Source organism: Convolutriloba macropyga, chromosome 13 (genome assembly GCF_964194025.1).
Source record: "Convolutriloba macropyga chromosome 13, txConMacr16.3, whole genome shotgun sequence".
NCBI classification, from domain to species: Eukaryota; Metazoa; Xenacoelomorpha; order Acoela; family Convolutidae; genus Convolutriloba; species Convolutriloba macropyga.
Genome location: NC_134480.1, coordinates 3943750 through 3959277, shown reverse-complemented (window position 1 = coordinate 3959277; position 15528 = coordinate 3943750). Strand labels below are relative to the sequence as shown.

General features: G+C 37.7%; 1 protein-coding gene across 1 annotated transcript in view; it reads right to left on the bottom strand.

Moving 5' to 3' along the window:
• Window positions 1-14519, bottom strand: part of LOC142352268 (cleavage and polyadenylation specificity factor subunit 4-like) — a 441589-nt gene extending 427070 nt beyond the window's left edge. The window contains exon 1 of the mRNA XM_075404757.1: window positions 14510-14519. The gene's annotated coding sequence lies outside the window, so the exon portion shown is untranslated. The remainder of the gene's footprint in view (window positions 1-14509) is intronic.
• Window positions 14520-15528: the final 1009 nt, after the last annotated feature.

Sequence of the window (15528 nt, the reverse complement as noted above, 5' to 3'; positions counted from 1 at the left end):
CATCATAAAGCAAGGGGTTAAAAAATAGACTTTATTTAAACGGCTGACGTCCCAGTTAAAGTCTACATAAAAACTTGGTACTTAATTTGGGGCCTAAAAGAATTGGGGCTTAATTTGACTTCAACTGACTTTCCTGCTCTTTGAAATACGGAGTGGTTGTCAAAGTGTACGAAAACGAGAAAAAAGTCCTTTTTGTGAAACTGGACTCTAGATACCAGCAAAATGATTATCTTCTTGTAGTACCTTGAAAAAGCTGCATTTTATTCACACTTAAAAAGGAAAATGGTAGACTCGTGTTGACATCTTACAGTTATCCTCTTTTTGTATTCTTGTGAGACACAACAGTTGCAATGTTATGAAGGAGTGTGTGTTCATTGGGCGTCATACAAAGGTTTTTTAGGAGGTGTTGATCTTGTATACTAGACGTGAGAGATCTACTAGGAAGGTCTGGAAGAGAGAAGTTTTTCGTTTCTGTCGGAAACACTGTGTAAGATTTAACTTCTATTAGAAATAATTGAAATTTAAAAACCAGTGATTTGGTTCAATCTGTGTAAAAAAAATAAGTATTGATTTATGAACTAGAGAACAAATCGTTGTTGTGTTTCACAAGATTCTAGCTGGAGTTCATATTGTGAAAGTGCCTAATTTTTTCCGAGACATTCTCTGTGAAAATGGTTCACAAACTTGGTTCTGCTATGAAAACAGGCGTGAAATTGCAGTTATGAGCTCTTTTTTTCTGATAGATTTTGGTGTATTAGGGCAGCGACTAATCAATTGTTCTGAGCGTCACATGAAATATGAAAAAGTTCATTTGCGTTTGGTATAGCTTGGTGGAGTGTTTCACAACCCAAATCCTGTTTTGCGCTGTCAAAATTCTTTTGAAGTTCTGGATTTCTTTTAATGTACACTTTTTCTCTAAGTTGGGGAGAAAATAGTACTCAACTAAATATAATTTAAAACCTACTTTGAGATGATTGTGACAAATCCGACGTAAAATTGTTTACTTCATTGTTAGAGTTTTAAAAACTGTTTTAAAAATTTAGATTTCAGAGGGTAAAAAAGATTAATTTGACGGCAGAGAAAGTCTACAGATCATTTAAAAAAAATTATCTGGGGCCGCTTTTAGATTTTCAACGTTGATTTTTTAGTGAAATTTTAGATGATCACATCATCGAGGTATGTCACAAGACGATTTGTGCGGATTAGTGGTCTGATATCCTACTCATGAAAAATGAGAAATGAGAAAGCGGCTGATCCAAATAAATACCTTAAAAAGGCGTTTCAAGCATTTTTGTTGTCCTGCGATGACAAAATCTGTTGACTCTAGAGAGGATTTATTTAGTGTTCGTATGCGCTATTTGTGTCGACTATTGAGAAAGGCATTCATCTGATCATAATTTGGATCGGTTTCCTAGACCAGCTATAATTTCTTCATCAATCATTGTGTTTAGTAGACAACCGTCACGGTCACTTTTCGATTTTTCTCCTTTTTGAATAAAGAAAAAGATTAGTGAGATTATTTCCTGGTCTCAATGATTGAGTCTCAAAATTATCAAAATGAGTGAGGATATCTATAAATGTAGTACTTTTTCTTTAGTTGTAGTGGTCTACGTGTAGCGGGTTGTTTTCTGATTCGTCCAGTTGGTTTAACTGTTAATTTTAGTTCCGCCTTGATTTTACCAATTAAGAGCTAGCATCGCATTTTTCATATTTTATTAAAAGATAAGCTAATTACTTTAATTGTGCTTCTGTGAGTTTTGTATGTCCAATGTTAAACATTTCGAGAAACCATCTCTTGTATTGTAAAAGAGGATTTTTTTTATTGCAAGATTGTTTGTTTGTTTTTTAATTAAGTAGAGGCTATATAAATTTTTATTTGAAGTTTTCTGAACTACATAAATTTCAAAAAAGGCCACTATGATTTCTGTGATTTTATTTACTTGATATTTAATTGTATTAGTGTCTGCTAGTGAGTTTTGGGGTTGTGCGCCATAATTAACCCACTTTTGTATACTTAAGGATGACATAACTTTTATTAGGAAAATGGATCAAAAAGTAGAATGGATGTTCAATGTTGTTTATATGTTAAAGCAAAGGAAAGATCAGAGGTGTACCGTTAAGGTCCACTGGGGTTACAGTTTTTATAACCGTGTAAGTAAGAATGTCAGCATACGATGCCGTTGAGGTTAAAAAATTAATATATGATTCCCGATGATTAGGAAAAGTTGAGAGTATTGGGGATGGTTCTTTTGAGGATACTGTTGCCTTGAATATTAAATTATTAATGTTAAAATAATAGTTTTTTGCGTTTTATTGAGACAACAACTTTTTCCAATTGTATTTCCAAGATAAAAAAAACTTAGTGTTTGATACGTCAAAGTTTAGATTGAATGGTTCAACAAAATCGTACGTATTGGGTATAATTTTGTCAGCTCAAGGAATATTTTTTAAGGCTGCTAGTTCGCATTTGAGAAATTCTCTTTTTTTCATTCCAAGCATCGTTATTGAGAACAAGAAACATTCACTGTAGCTTCTGAGTCGAGGAGAAAATCGTTTATTATGTGTGGTGGTTGTGATGAAATTTTCTATAGCGGTTATCTTTTGGGTTATAAGGAGTTATTGGTAGTACCCAAAAATTGGATGCTGGGGGAGCTGAAAGAACAACTTCTTCAGTGCGAGAATTACATTCTTCTTAGAATTAATCCATTTCTGTATCCCGATAATTTGATGGTTGAGGTCTATAGTATGAGTATTATTATATGCAAGAGGGCGTATTGTTTTAATATGGCTTTGTTCTTGGTTATGTTTAACCATGATATTGTTGATGTTAATTGTTTATTGAGCAGACTAATTTCCTCTCATGGCTTGATTAAAGGTCTACATTTGGTTTATCTCCAGGAAAATTTAGTGCACTATTTTGACAAGTTGAGATACTGTGGCCTGATTGAGCGCGTGTTGGTTTTCAAAATTTGAGAGAAACTGGTTTTCTATTAAAATTTGAGTCATTTGATTACTTACGTCTGACGAAGTTTATACCTTATGCGATGTCTTGTTCTACTGCTTTAATGATATCTGCTGTGAGATTACTCGTGTCCACATTAATAGTGATATTGGGGTTGCAATTGTGCAATTGGTGGGGTTTTTATTCTTGTTTTGTCAATGTGGTTTCGTGTTTTCCCTTATTGTTGAATTTGTCCTAATAATTGCGCTACTAAAGGATTCAGTGATCCGATTAATCTTAGTAGGGTGAAATTGTAGCTAGGACTAAAGCCTTGTTCATTTTGGTATGTATCATCTCTAGCTGAATTCTGGTGTGTTGTTAGCAATTGCATTTTGGACTATTTCTTATATTCTTAGTGCAATTGTTTTAATTTGTTCTCCCAAAGCAAGTTGAAACTTTTTAAAGATTAATTTTGCGTTGTGATTGTTGGTTGTCGAATGTTGTCGAATTCAAGGCCTAAAGCTTTCCAGTTTTTTTATTTCTATCGTAAGTAATTTTTTGTGGTTTTAGTGCGAATTTTTTATCAAATCAAGCATTTTTTATGGTAATCTTGCTGACTGTTAAACTATGTCTGCAACAAACTCATTACTCATTTGCGTGTCTTCTTTTTCTCTGATGTGTACTTAACAAATCCTATTTTGAGCCATTTGTTCTGCTCTATGTTTAATTGCTTTAATTTGTTCTCCTGAAGCTCGTTTATTTCCTTCTAGGTGTAACTGTGCTTGTGTTTAACATTGTCTGTTACCATACGCCATACGTTTTTTGTAATTCTCTGCTAAAAACTGGCCAGTTTTTTGTTTTTACGATGAAGCAAGAATACCATAGTTGTGCTGGACCTGTTTTTATGGTATGGATCAATGCGATCCCTATTAGAATGCAGGCTGCAAGAACTGGTACGTCAATTTTTTCGGGGCCTGTGATCATAAAAATGTTTGCTGTGGCAGCATTTTAAAAACCTTTTATAGGATGTGGGGTTCGGTACCACCGAACGGTATTAACGATTGTTACATATGAACTGAGCTTCATAAATATTGATGATTGATGTGACCATTTCCTATCACTGCAGGAGAAGTTGTTTGCGGTCAAGGGATAAAACTCTGTTGAATTAGTTGGATTAGTTGGTTTTAGGTCCTTTTCGGAGCTAATTGTTATATGTTGCCAAGAGATATGATGTTTTTTGTGTGTGGATGAAAATATCATCTGTTCAATTAAATTTTTTAGTTTCTGAAAGGTGTGTTTTTTCCATTGGTTCTACTGAGTTTAGGTTTTGTTGGTCTTCTGGAGACATCTCTAGGAAGGTATTTTTGTGTCGTATTGACAATTGTGAATGGTTGACTATTTTTAAGAGTCTTTTTGATTTCGTCTTTTTGAAACAGAGCTTTGTATTAACTTGACGGGAATTCTGCTATACTTATATAATCTTCCGGGAACGATTCTGGATCATAGATATAATGTATAAAATACGGGCTTTTTGTTTTCTGTTGCAAAAATTTCTGGGATACTTACGTGAAAAAATATGACATACAAGGCTACGCCAAAAACGATGTATTAAACAAGAAAAAGGGTTCAAAACGTGTACTCTATCTGGTCCGAGAAGTCAGTGTCTGTGGCCGTACATAAAAATCTTCTAATTTGGCAATTGATGCTTCTATTTCTCGTATTGCAATTTTGTGTACAATTTTGACTCGGGAAATAATTGTAACAGTGCTGAGTGATGGTGCTGAATGATTTAAAAATCCAGTGACGATTGCTCGAATTGTTTTTTTGTTTGAGCTGTGAGATTTTCCCTTTGAATTTTTTTGAGATAAAGGTGGCAATGAGGTATAAATAGTATTGTTCTTTTTGTAAGTGTAGAACTGTTCTCTTTACGGTTAAATTTTGCCAACTAACTGATGGGACCAGTTAAAGCGGACCCAATTTGGGTTCTGTTTTCAGCCTGAAGGCTCACAGAGCTAAAACTACTTCGTTTGCGCATGAATTAGACTTACCCAACTCTTGCTTACTAACTGATTCACGAAAACACTGAAGATAATCAACTTCAATTAATATTCTGGTAAGAATATGCAATACTGGAGTAATTAACACCCACCTAGTGTGAAACTAAATGAGACTGAAATTGAATGATTTTCTAGCTCTATAAAGGAGAATAGATTCTTCTTAGTCTTTGATTTGTGAAGAATGGTCACAATGGATTTTCATCTGCTGCAAAACTAGATTGCTTGAGAATTACATTCCTCTTAGAATTAATCCACTTCTGTATCTTGTTAATTTGACGGTTGAGGTGTACAGTATTTGTAATATTATATGCATGAGGGTGTATTGTTTTAATATGGCTGTGTTCTTGGTTATAGTGAAACCGACCAAACCTACAAACGAAGGACATTGTTATTTATTTTACATTAAATGTTTTGCGCTATATTGGGCGATAATTCTATTGGCACTCAAACGGCCAGATGGTTTTCTGCGCTCTCTGCTAACGCTTCGAAAACAATATGGTGATGGTTTACCCGTGATATTGTGGATCTTAATTGTTTATTGAGCAGACTGATTTCCTCTCATGGTTTGGTTAAAGGTCTATATTTGGTTTATCTCCAGGAAAATTTAGTGCAAAACTTTGACAAGTTGAGATACTGTGGCCTGATTGAGAGCGTAATGGTTTTCAAAATTTGAGAAAAACTGATTTTCTATTAAAATTTGAGTCATTTGGTCATTTACGTCTGACAAAGTTTATACTTTATGCGATGTCTTGTTCTACTGCTTTAATGATCTCTGCTGTGAGATTACCCGTGTCCACATTGATATTGATAATGGGGGTTACAATTGTGCAATTGGTGGAATTTATATCCTTGTTTTGTCACTATGGTTTCGTGTTTTCCCTTATTGGTGAATTTTTTCTAATAATTGCGCTACTTTTGGATTCAGTGGTCCGAATGATCTTGATTTGTGTTTTGCAATCCCTTTGATACTATTAGCGGCAATGCTGAAAATGTAGCTTGGACTAAAGCCTTGTTCATTTTGGTATGTATTGTCTCTAGCTAAATTCTGGTGTGTTGTTAGCAATTTCAATTTGGACCATTTCTTATATTCTTAGTGCAATTGTTTTGATTTGTTCTCCCGAAGCAAGTTGAATTTGTTTAAAAATTAATTTTGCTTGCGTTTGTGATTGTTTCTTGTCGAATTTTGTCTAATTCAAGGCCTAAAGTTTTCCAGTTTTTTTTATTTCTAATTTCTATCATAAGTAATTCTTTGTGGTTTTAGTGCGAATTATTTATCAATTTAAGCATTTTTATGGTAATCTTGCTGACTGTGAAACTATGTCTGTAACAAATTCATTACTCATTTGCGTGTCTTTCTAATCTCTGATGTGTACTCAACAAATCCTATTTTGAGCCATTTGTTCTGCTCTATGTTTAATTGCTTTAATTTGTTCTCCTGAAGCTCGTTTATTTCCTTCTAGGTGTAACTGTGCTTGAGTTTAACATTGTCTGTTATCATACGTCATACGTTTTTTGTAATTCTCTGCTAAAAACTGGCCAGTTTTTTTGTTTTTACGATGAAGCAAGAATACCATAGTTGTGCTGGACTTATTTTTATGGTATGGATCAAAGCGATCTCTATTAGAATGCAGGCTGCAAGAACTCTTCCGTCAATTTTTTCGGGGCCTGTGATCATAAAAATATATGCTGTGGCAGCATTTTAAAAACCTTTTATAGGAGATGTGGGGTTCGGTACTACCGATCGATATTAACGATTGTTACATAGGAACTGAGCTTCATAAATATTGATGATTGATGTGACTATTTCCTATCACTGCAGGAGAAGTTGTTTGCGGTCAAGTTGTTTGCAAATATTAAACGGTAGGGGAATTTGTGTCTGTCTGATTTTTTTGCTGATTTAATCGTCTCGTTAGATTTAAAACTTGTTGTGCCGTCATTGGAACGTTTTCCTGTATATTGGTTGATTCTTCAGTTTGTTTTCATCCATTTATTATAATTGGCTGATCATTGATAAAAATTAAGTTCTGTCTTTGCAATTTTGGTAGTGGTGTATTGATATTTGGTAAAGCGGTTAAAATGGTGACTAGGTGTTCGTTTGAAGTTGGATAAAACTCTGTTGAATTAGTTGGTTTTTTATTTCTGTCGTAAGTAATTCTTTGTGGTTTTAGTGCGAATTATTTATCAATTTAAGCATTTTTTTATGGTAATCTTGCTGACTGTGAAACTATGTCTGTAACAAATTCATTACTCATTTGCGTGTCTTCCTAATCTCTGATGTGTACTCAACAAATCCTATTTTGAGCCATTTGTTCTGCTCTATGTTTAATTGTTTTAATTTGTTCTCCTGAAGCTCGTTTATTTCCTTCTAGGTGTAACTGTGCTTGAGTTTAACATTGTCTGTTATCATACGTCATACGTTTTTTGTAATTCTCTGCAAAAAACTGGCCAGTTTGTATTATTTTTACGATGAAGCAAGAATACCATAGTTGTGCTGGACCTATTTTTATGGTATGGATCAAAGCGATCCCTATTAGAATGCGGGCTGCAAGAACTGGTACGTCAAGTTTTTCGGGGCCTGTGATCATAAAAATGTTTGCTGTGGCAGCATTTTAAAAACCTTTTATAGGAGATGTGGGGTTCGGTACTACCGAACGATATTAACGATTGTTACATAGGAACTGAGCTTCATAAATATTGATGATTGATGTGACCATTTCCTATCACTGCAGGAGAAGTTGTTTGCGGTCAAGCTGTTTGCAAATATTAAACGGTAGGGGAATTTGTGTCTGCCTGATTATTTTGCTGAGTTAATTGTCTCGTTAGATTTAAAACTTGTTGTGCCGTCATTGGAACGTTTTCCTGTATATTGGTTGATTCTTCAGTTTGTTTTCATCCATTTATTATAATTGGCTGATCATTGATAAAAATTAAGTTCTGTCTTTGCAATTTTGGTAGTGGTGTATTGATATTTGGTAAAGCGGTTAAAATGGTGACTAGGTGTTCGTTTGAAGTTGGATAAAACTCTGTTGAATTAGTTGGTTTTAGGTGATTTTTGGAGCTATTTGTTATTTGTTGCCAAGAGATATGATGTTTATTGTGTTTGGATGAAAATATCATCTGTTCAATTAAATTCTGTAGTTTCTGAAAGGTGTGTTTTTTCCATTAGTTGTTTGGGTTCTACTGAGTTTAGGTTTTGTTGGTCTTCTTGAGACATCTCTAGGAATGTTTTTCTGCGTCGTATTATCAATTGTGAATGTGTGACTATCAGCCTCGCGATCTTTAAGAGTCCGTTTGATTTCGTCTTTTTGAAACGGAGGTTTGTGTTAATTCTGACGGGAATTCTGTTATACTTATATTCTCTTCCGGAATTGAGTCTGGATCATAGTAATAATGTAAAAATGAGCAGCTTTTTGTTTTCTGTTGCGAAAATTTCAGGGATATTTACGTGAAAAAATATGACATACTAGGCTACGCCGAAAGCGATGCATGAAACAAGAAAAAGGGTTCAAAATGTGTGTGAAGAATGGTCACAATGGATTTTCATCTGCTGCAAAACTAGATTGTTTGAGAAGCCAACTTTTGAATTTTTCAATTTTGTCACTTTTCCCCTGTTATTGGGTTAAATGTTCGTCTCTGCTTCTCTTATGGTAATTTTTCTGCTGTGGAATAAATCTTTGAGTCATTTTTAAACAACCAGAACACGCATTTTCAGCGTTTACTTTTTGCAATATCGATAATCGTTTTTTAAATGTCTTAACACAAAAAAGAATTTTAATTTGAAATGGTTAGCGAATTTTCTTTCAAATTGCGAAGAGGACAAGATATGCCAGCGCAAAACTATGAACTTTAAACAAAAACCTTTGAAAAGTTCATAGTGCGTATAAAGCGTGTTAAGTTATTTGGTTTGCTATTCGGAAACCAACCTTATAAATTGCAGGAATAAAGCGTAACTTGAGGCTTTTTCTCGACCCCTGTTCACGTTTGCTGACAAATGCATTGTATTAAAGGCCAAAGTGTCTTCTGAAAGCTGCCCTTGTTCCTAAAATGTAAAATTGAATTGGTAGAACATCTCCCAGATTTTGCGTCCTTGTCACCTAGCCTATATCCGAAAAGGCCCGGGTCGAATTTTTCCACCCAAAATGATGTAAGAGTGGTGCTCCAACTGGGGGACTTTTTAGGAAAATGCAGCTCAAAACTCTTACGTCTTTTTGCGCTGCATTAGGCTTCTAACAGGGGTAAAATGGTGTAAGAGTGAGGGTAAAAGTCAAATTAACCCCCCAGTCTTAAATCTCTTTGGTCTGTCAAGGGGGTAAAATTACGTAAGAGTTCGGGGGTAATTTCTCAATTACCCCCGAACTCTGACATCATTTTACCCCCCTTGGCAGCTCAACTCTTACATCATTTTAATCCCTCAATCATACATTGTTTTAGCCCCATACTTGACGACGGCCACTCTTGAACCCAGAACCTCTGTGCCCTCAGACGCTTCGCCTTAACTTCCAGACCATCAATGCTTGTCCAACTCTTGACGGTCTATTTAGTATATGAATAATAATCGTTAGAATTGCCCCATCTCAACAAATTACCCCCTCACTCTTACATCATTTTACCCCCTCAGAACAAATTACCCACAAACTCTTTCACCATTTTACCCCCCTGGCAGCCCAGCTCTTAGCTCAAATTACCCCCTCTGAACAAACTACCTCCTCACTCTTACACGATTTTACCCCCCTTGGCAGCTCAACTCTTACACCATTTTACCTCCTTTGGCAGCTCAGCTCTTTCCTCATTTTACCCCTTCGGAACAAATTACCTCCTCACTCTTACACCATATTACCCCCCTTGGCAGCCTAACTCTTACATCATTTTAACCCCCTCTTAACAAACTACCCCCTCACTCTTACACCATTTTAACCCCCTTGTCAGCCTAACTCTTTAATCATTTTACACCCTCTGAACAAATTGCCCCCTAACTCTTACACGATTTTACCCCCCTTGGCAGCTCAACTCTTAATTCATTTTACCCCTCTGAACAAATTACACCTTCACTCTTACAACATTTTACGTCCCTTGGCATCTCAACTCTTAGCTTAATTTACCCCCTCTGAACAATTTACCGGCTTACTGTTACAACACTTTAACCCCCCCCCCCCCCCGGAAGCCAGCCCTTACCCCATTTTAGTAAGGGGGTAGTTCCTCAAAAGTCCTCCCATTGGAGCCCACTCTTACATGGCAATTTTAGTCACAGGGGTAGTTCCTCAAAAGTCCTACCATTGCAGCCCACTCTTACATGGCAATTTTAGTCAGAGTGGGTAATTCTTCAAATGTCCCCCCGTAGCAGCCAACTTTTGCATGGCAATTTTAGTCAGGGGGTAATTCCTCAAAATTCATCACATTGCAGCCCACTCTCACATGGCGATTTGATTTTAGTCAGGGGCGGTAATTCCTCAAAAGTCCTCCCATTGCAGCCCATTGCAGCCCACTCTTACATGGCAATTTTAGTCAGGGTGCCAATTCTTCAAAAATCTTCCCATTGCAGCCCAACTCTTACATAATTTTACCCCCTCTGAACAGATTACCCCCACACTCTTACATCAATTTACCGCCCATAGACAAATTACCCCCCACTCTACAACAACATGGCAGCATTTTAGGGAGGACACTCAACCCGGGGGCGTAATTTTGACGTACAGTGGAAAAAGGTGACAATACATCTTAGGTTCTTTTTGCTCAATTGTTTTTAGTTTGCGGCTAGTTCTGAAAGTTCGAATAAAAACTCATTGCCACAAGTTTGAGCAATTAATTAGCCTAAGGCTTTATTGTCCGATTTTTATCTCTATTTCCTTGCGACTCGTTGTGTCGTACTCTATTTGTTTAGAATAGTGATTCGTAGTGCAAGTATACGTAGAAATTGTTATCTAGTGATTCGCGGTGCGAAATCCTGATTTAGATTGTTTGCGCTTACTCGCAGAGCGGGATTCAATAAGAGAATTTGATGAACTGATATGAATTGCAGAATTACAGAGAATGAAATTATGGAAATATGAACACTCAGAAACAACGTGAATGCGTGATCAGACATGTCTGATCACGAGGCGGGAAACTCAGCAGAAAGTTAACGGCAGATTACAAGACACGAACTGAACAAAATATAAAGGTTAAATAAATGAACTAAATTTATGGCTTCATATAAAATATAGCGCATCAAGGGAATTAATAAAATAAAGATACATCAGGTATCACATACCCCTTACATCGAGAAAGAAAATTGTAAAATATAATTTTCGAAGTATAAATAATAACAATTTTTACAAATAATTACGAGGTCCCCGGTTAAATAAATAATAGCGATATATTTGCTGCTTATCATAACTAAAAATTAGATGATTAATAAATTATGAAATGTTTTGCAGTTTTGGTACAGTTTACATATCCCACTCATCATTATCCGAGTGCTGTTTTTCCGCCTCGAGTGCTGTCAATGATTGTACGAGCGTGAGAGTATCAATGTCAAATAATGGTGGATTCCAAGGAGCGGGTGGTGACACTTGACCAATGAGAGGAGATATATTCTGTTCTTCGGGCTGTTTTTCAGCTATATGTTGCACTTACTCGACGATTGATTCGGGTGGTGGTTGAAAGTTGTCCACATCTCCCGCTCGGCGGGGTCGTTTTGGTGGAGGCAGAATAGTGGAGTTGGGTGGAGAACTTTCGAATCCGTAATAGGAAGGGCTGCGTTGGGTACAATCGGAAGTGCGCGTGTTTTGAGCTGCCGCGGCCGGAGTAGTGGATGAAGATGATGCGTGATGTTCGCTATGCGAGGTTGTTACAGTTGTCGGTTGCTGATTTCGCATGGCGAGAAAATTTGGCACTTTTGGAACTCGTCCTCGCATCGCGCACGAAATGTTTGATTTGGTCGACGAGACCCCGCTGCCCGGTTCTCGTTTCCTGTGTTTCATCTTTTTATCTCCTTTTTGTTTGCGGGTGAGTTCTTTGATGTGGCTTTGTATCAGTTCTTCCACTATCTTTTCGCCGGATCGAGACCCTCTGTGTTCTGCAGATCCCTTTAGGGGAGTTTGGCGTTCCAACTGTGTGACAAATTTAGCAATATCGCTATTGCGTACCGTCACAATTGGTTTCCCGGGTTCCTTGATAGTGGATGTTGTAGGACTTACTTTTAAAATATGAGATCCCGGCGCAAGTACCTCATATAGTCCCTCAAGATTCTTTTTCGAGCGTCTCTTGCCATTCACTTTTCGTGCAAGATTTAGCTCCACCGCTCGTTCCTTCAGGGGAATGGGTCGGATTGCCTTTGTCTTCAAGAACCGGGATTTTCCGTCCGTACTAGCCCTCTCTCTATTCCTCGCTTCTGTGGATGCCCGGGTCATGCCGATATCCACCTCAATATCACTACGATATCCATTCACCCACTTGTCGTCAGGCAGAATTTCTTCCGGCATCACTGTGTCCTCGTCTAAATAATGATTTATAATATTCTTATATGTTAGGTTTAACAAATTAGGCCTGGTTGCAATCACGTTAGCGGGGTGTTAGGCTTTCTTCCAAAATGTGCTTCGAAGGGCGAGGTCTTTGTTTTTCTTTGTTTACATATTCGCAATTGGTGTATTATGATCTTTAATGCATGCTTTACATGAAAGTCGCGTGTAGACAATTTCTCCTCTTTGATACATGCGAGTCTTTTCTTAATTGTTTGAATCAGTCCTTCTACCAACCCGATGGCACGATGGTCATTTACAGGAGCTTCAAAAATATCGATATTGTTCTTATTACAAAAAGTCTTTACTTGATTTCCGACTAAACATTTTGCTTGATCTAAACGGATGGATCTTGGAATTCCATGAATTTCAATGTACATGTCCAAAAACTTCAAAACGTTTGGTCCATTAGCTTCATCATAAATATATGCAGTAGAGTATTTAGAGAAACGATCAATTGCTGCCAGAAAAACACTTCATTACCCTTTTCATCAAAAATTGGACCCCCAAAATCAATTTGAATTTCTTGATTTGGTTCCACACATGGTATGTGAGGATTGAATTGCTTGGCGGGAATAATAGATTTAAGATTCTTACCGATTACCGTGCACGGTTTACACTCAGTGGCTTTGACGATTAATTCGCGGTGAATGTAGGGCCACCAGCAATGTGTGGCCATACAAATCATTCCCCAAGTGCCCGGGTGACTTGCGTGGATATCGTCGATTAGCGCCTCGCGTAACACGTTCGGTATTGCCACTTTCTCGTCAATACAGACGCACCCGGAGCGCACGTGGAGGTCCCTCCAGTACGAATGAATATAAGGGTTGAGAGTTTTTAAGCGGCTCTCATTATTTGTCAGGATGCAGTCCCTGACCTCTTTTAATACGGCATCTTTACTCGTTAATGAAGCTATTAACGATTTGTTGAAGATTTTCGACACTATGTAGTCGAATGTCGGAAAATGCGGATTTGGGGTTAGTGGAGTGCTAGCGTTTGATGAGTGGGTCGGGGATGTCGGAGTGACGTTGGGTGGTGGACTTGCTTCGCGAGGATTACTTGAGTATTCGACTTGTTGATTCGCCGCGCGGGAGTTGTTTGGCGAATTCAATCGCTGACTTGCGGGGCGAGTTGCGTTTCCACTTGTGGATTGCTGATCCGCTGCGCGGGAGGCATCGTTAAATCGTACACGGGTTAATCGCTTCTTAGAAGGCATTTTATTTGTTATTGTATTGACGTATTTTAATACAGGCAATGAGTGACTTAAATTTGAGTTTATAGATTGCGAATGATGGGACTGAATTGTAGAGTAAAATGCTTGGCAAGTGAAACTAAATCAGAAGCAATTTAGCTGTTTGATAGTCTGCAACTGGGAGTCGGCGTTAGCGAAGGCGCTGAAACAGCCATTCATTCGTCAAAAACTACATACGATAACATAATTATTGCTCAGTCGGAAGAAGAAGTGCTTCAAATTGATTTCCATAACGCTTTTAACTCAGTCAAAAGTTCACACTCATTAAAAGCGACATGCGAATTTATTCCTGGAAATGCCGACTTTAACAGTTTTTGCTTCTCTCAGCACAAACCTCTCTTTTATAACAATGCAATTATTCAAAGTGAATCGTTTGTTCAGCAGGGTGATCCGCTGGGACCGTTACTGTTCTCCTTAACACTATGGCCATTCATACAGAAGATCAAGACGTCAGTTCTAATTTTGTTACAGCACACTGGGTACTTAGATTATGGGTTCATGGCTGGGTCTGGCGATCAGATCAAACAAACGCTTGAAATCGCAGCCAACGAAGCTCCTGACAGAGGTCTAATACTGAGAAAAGACAAATGTGAGCTGTGGTCAATTGAAGATTTACCCTCCGATGATCATGCAGTAAGGAAGAATTTGGGAAACGGTTTTGAAGTTCAGGGCGCTGCAGTTGGTTCCTTTTTCGCATCTTGTTTGAAGAGGAGAGTTCAAAAAGATTTATCTATTCTAGGCAAATGTGTTCAATGTACCCGAAATTTAATAAGGACATTTTCTTTCTTGATCATAGACCGCAATCCCGAGCCTGTACTTAACGCTGACTTGAAATGTTTTAGCCGAAAGTTGTATACCTAGAGCGGTAATTGGAGGCGGAGCAAGCCACGCGCCAGAATGAAGCAGGCATTGTGATTGGAGTCTTGCTTTTTCCCTGGCTGACGTTTGATTTCTTATTAGGGCAGCAGATTTATCTTTATCGACTGCTTCATGGATCTTCCTTCGAGTGTGCGAAAATAGATTGAACGGTTCCAGACTCATGTGTAACTCTTTAAGAAGTGTCACTTTCTGAGGGACGTCTATTTCGTTGAGCAGCTCTTCTGAGGCTGTGATTGAGCCCCCAAACGCTCCTTTGTATTGATCTTGTGACTGTCTGATCCCTAGTCCTGACAGACTAATAGGTAAGGAAGACTGTTTCCATGCGCCATCACCACTAATTGAGCCAACAATTTGATCCAACTTTTCTCTTTGGCCTTCATCAAAACTTTTCAATACCTCGATAACCTCGTTTAATGGAGTGTTAGTTCCTAAAGTATATACTAGTTTCTGTGTTCCCAAACAGTAACGAAGGATACTTAATGCACATTGAGGATCGTTGAGGTGATGTAAATTGCCCAGAATAGATAAAGTTTTTTGAAATCTCCTCTTCAAACAAGATGCGAAAAATTCTTTTGAACCAACTGCAGCGCCCTGAAATTCAAAACCGTTTCCCAAATTCTTCCTTACTGCATGATCATCGGAGGGTAGACCTTCAATTGACCACAGCCCACATTTGTCTTTTCTCAGTATTAGACCTCTGTCAGGAGCTTCGTTTGCTGGAATTTCAAGCGTTTGTTAGATCTGATCGCCAGACCCAGCCTTGATCATCTAAGTACCCAGTGTGCTGTAACAAACTCGGAACTGACGTCTTGATCTTCTGTATGATTGGCCATAGCGTTAAGGAGAACAATAACGGTCCCAGCGGATCACCCTGCTAAACAAACGATTCACTTTGAATAATTG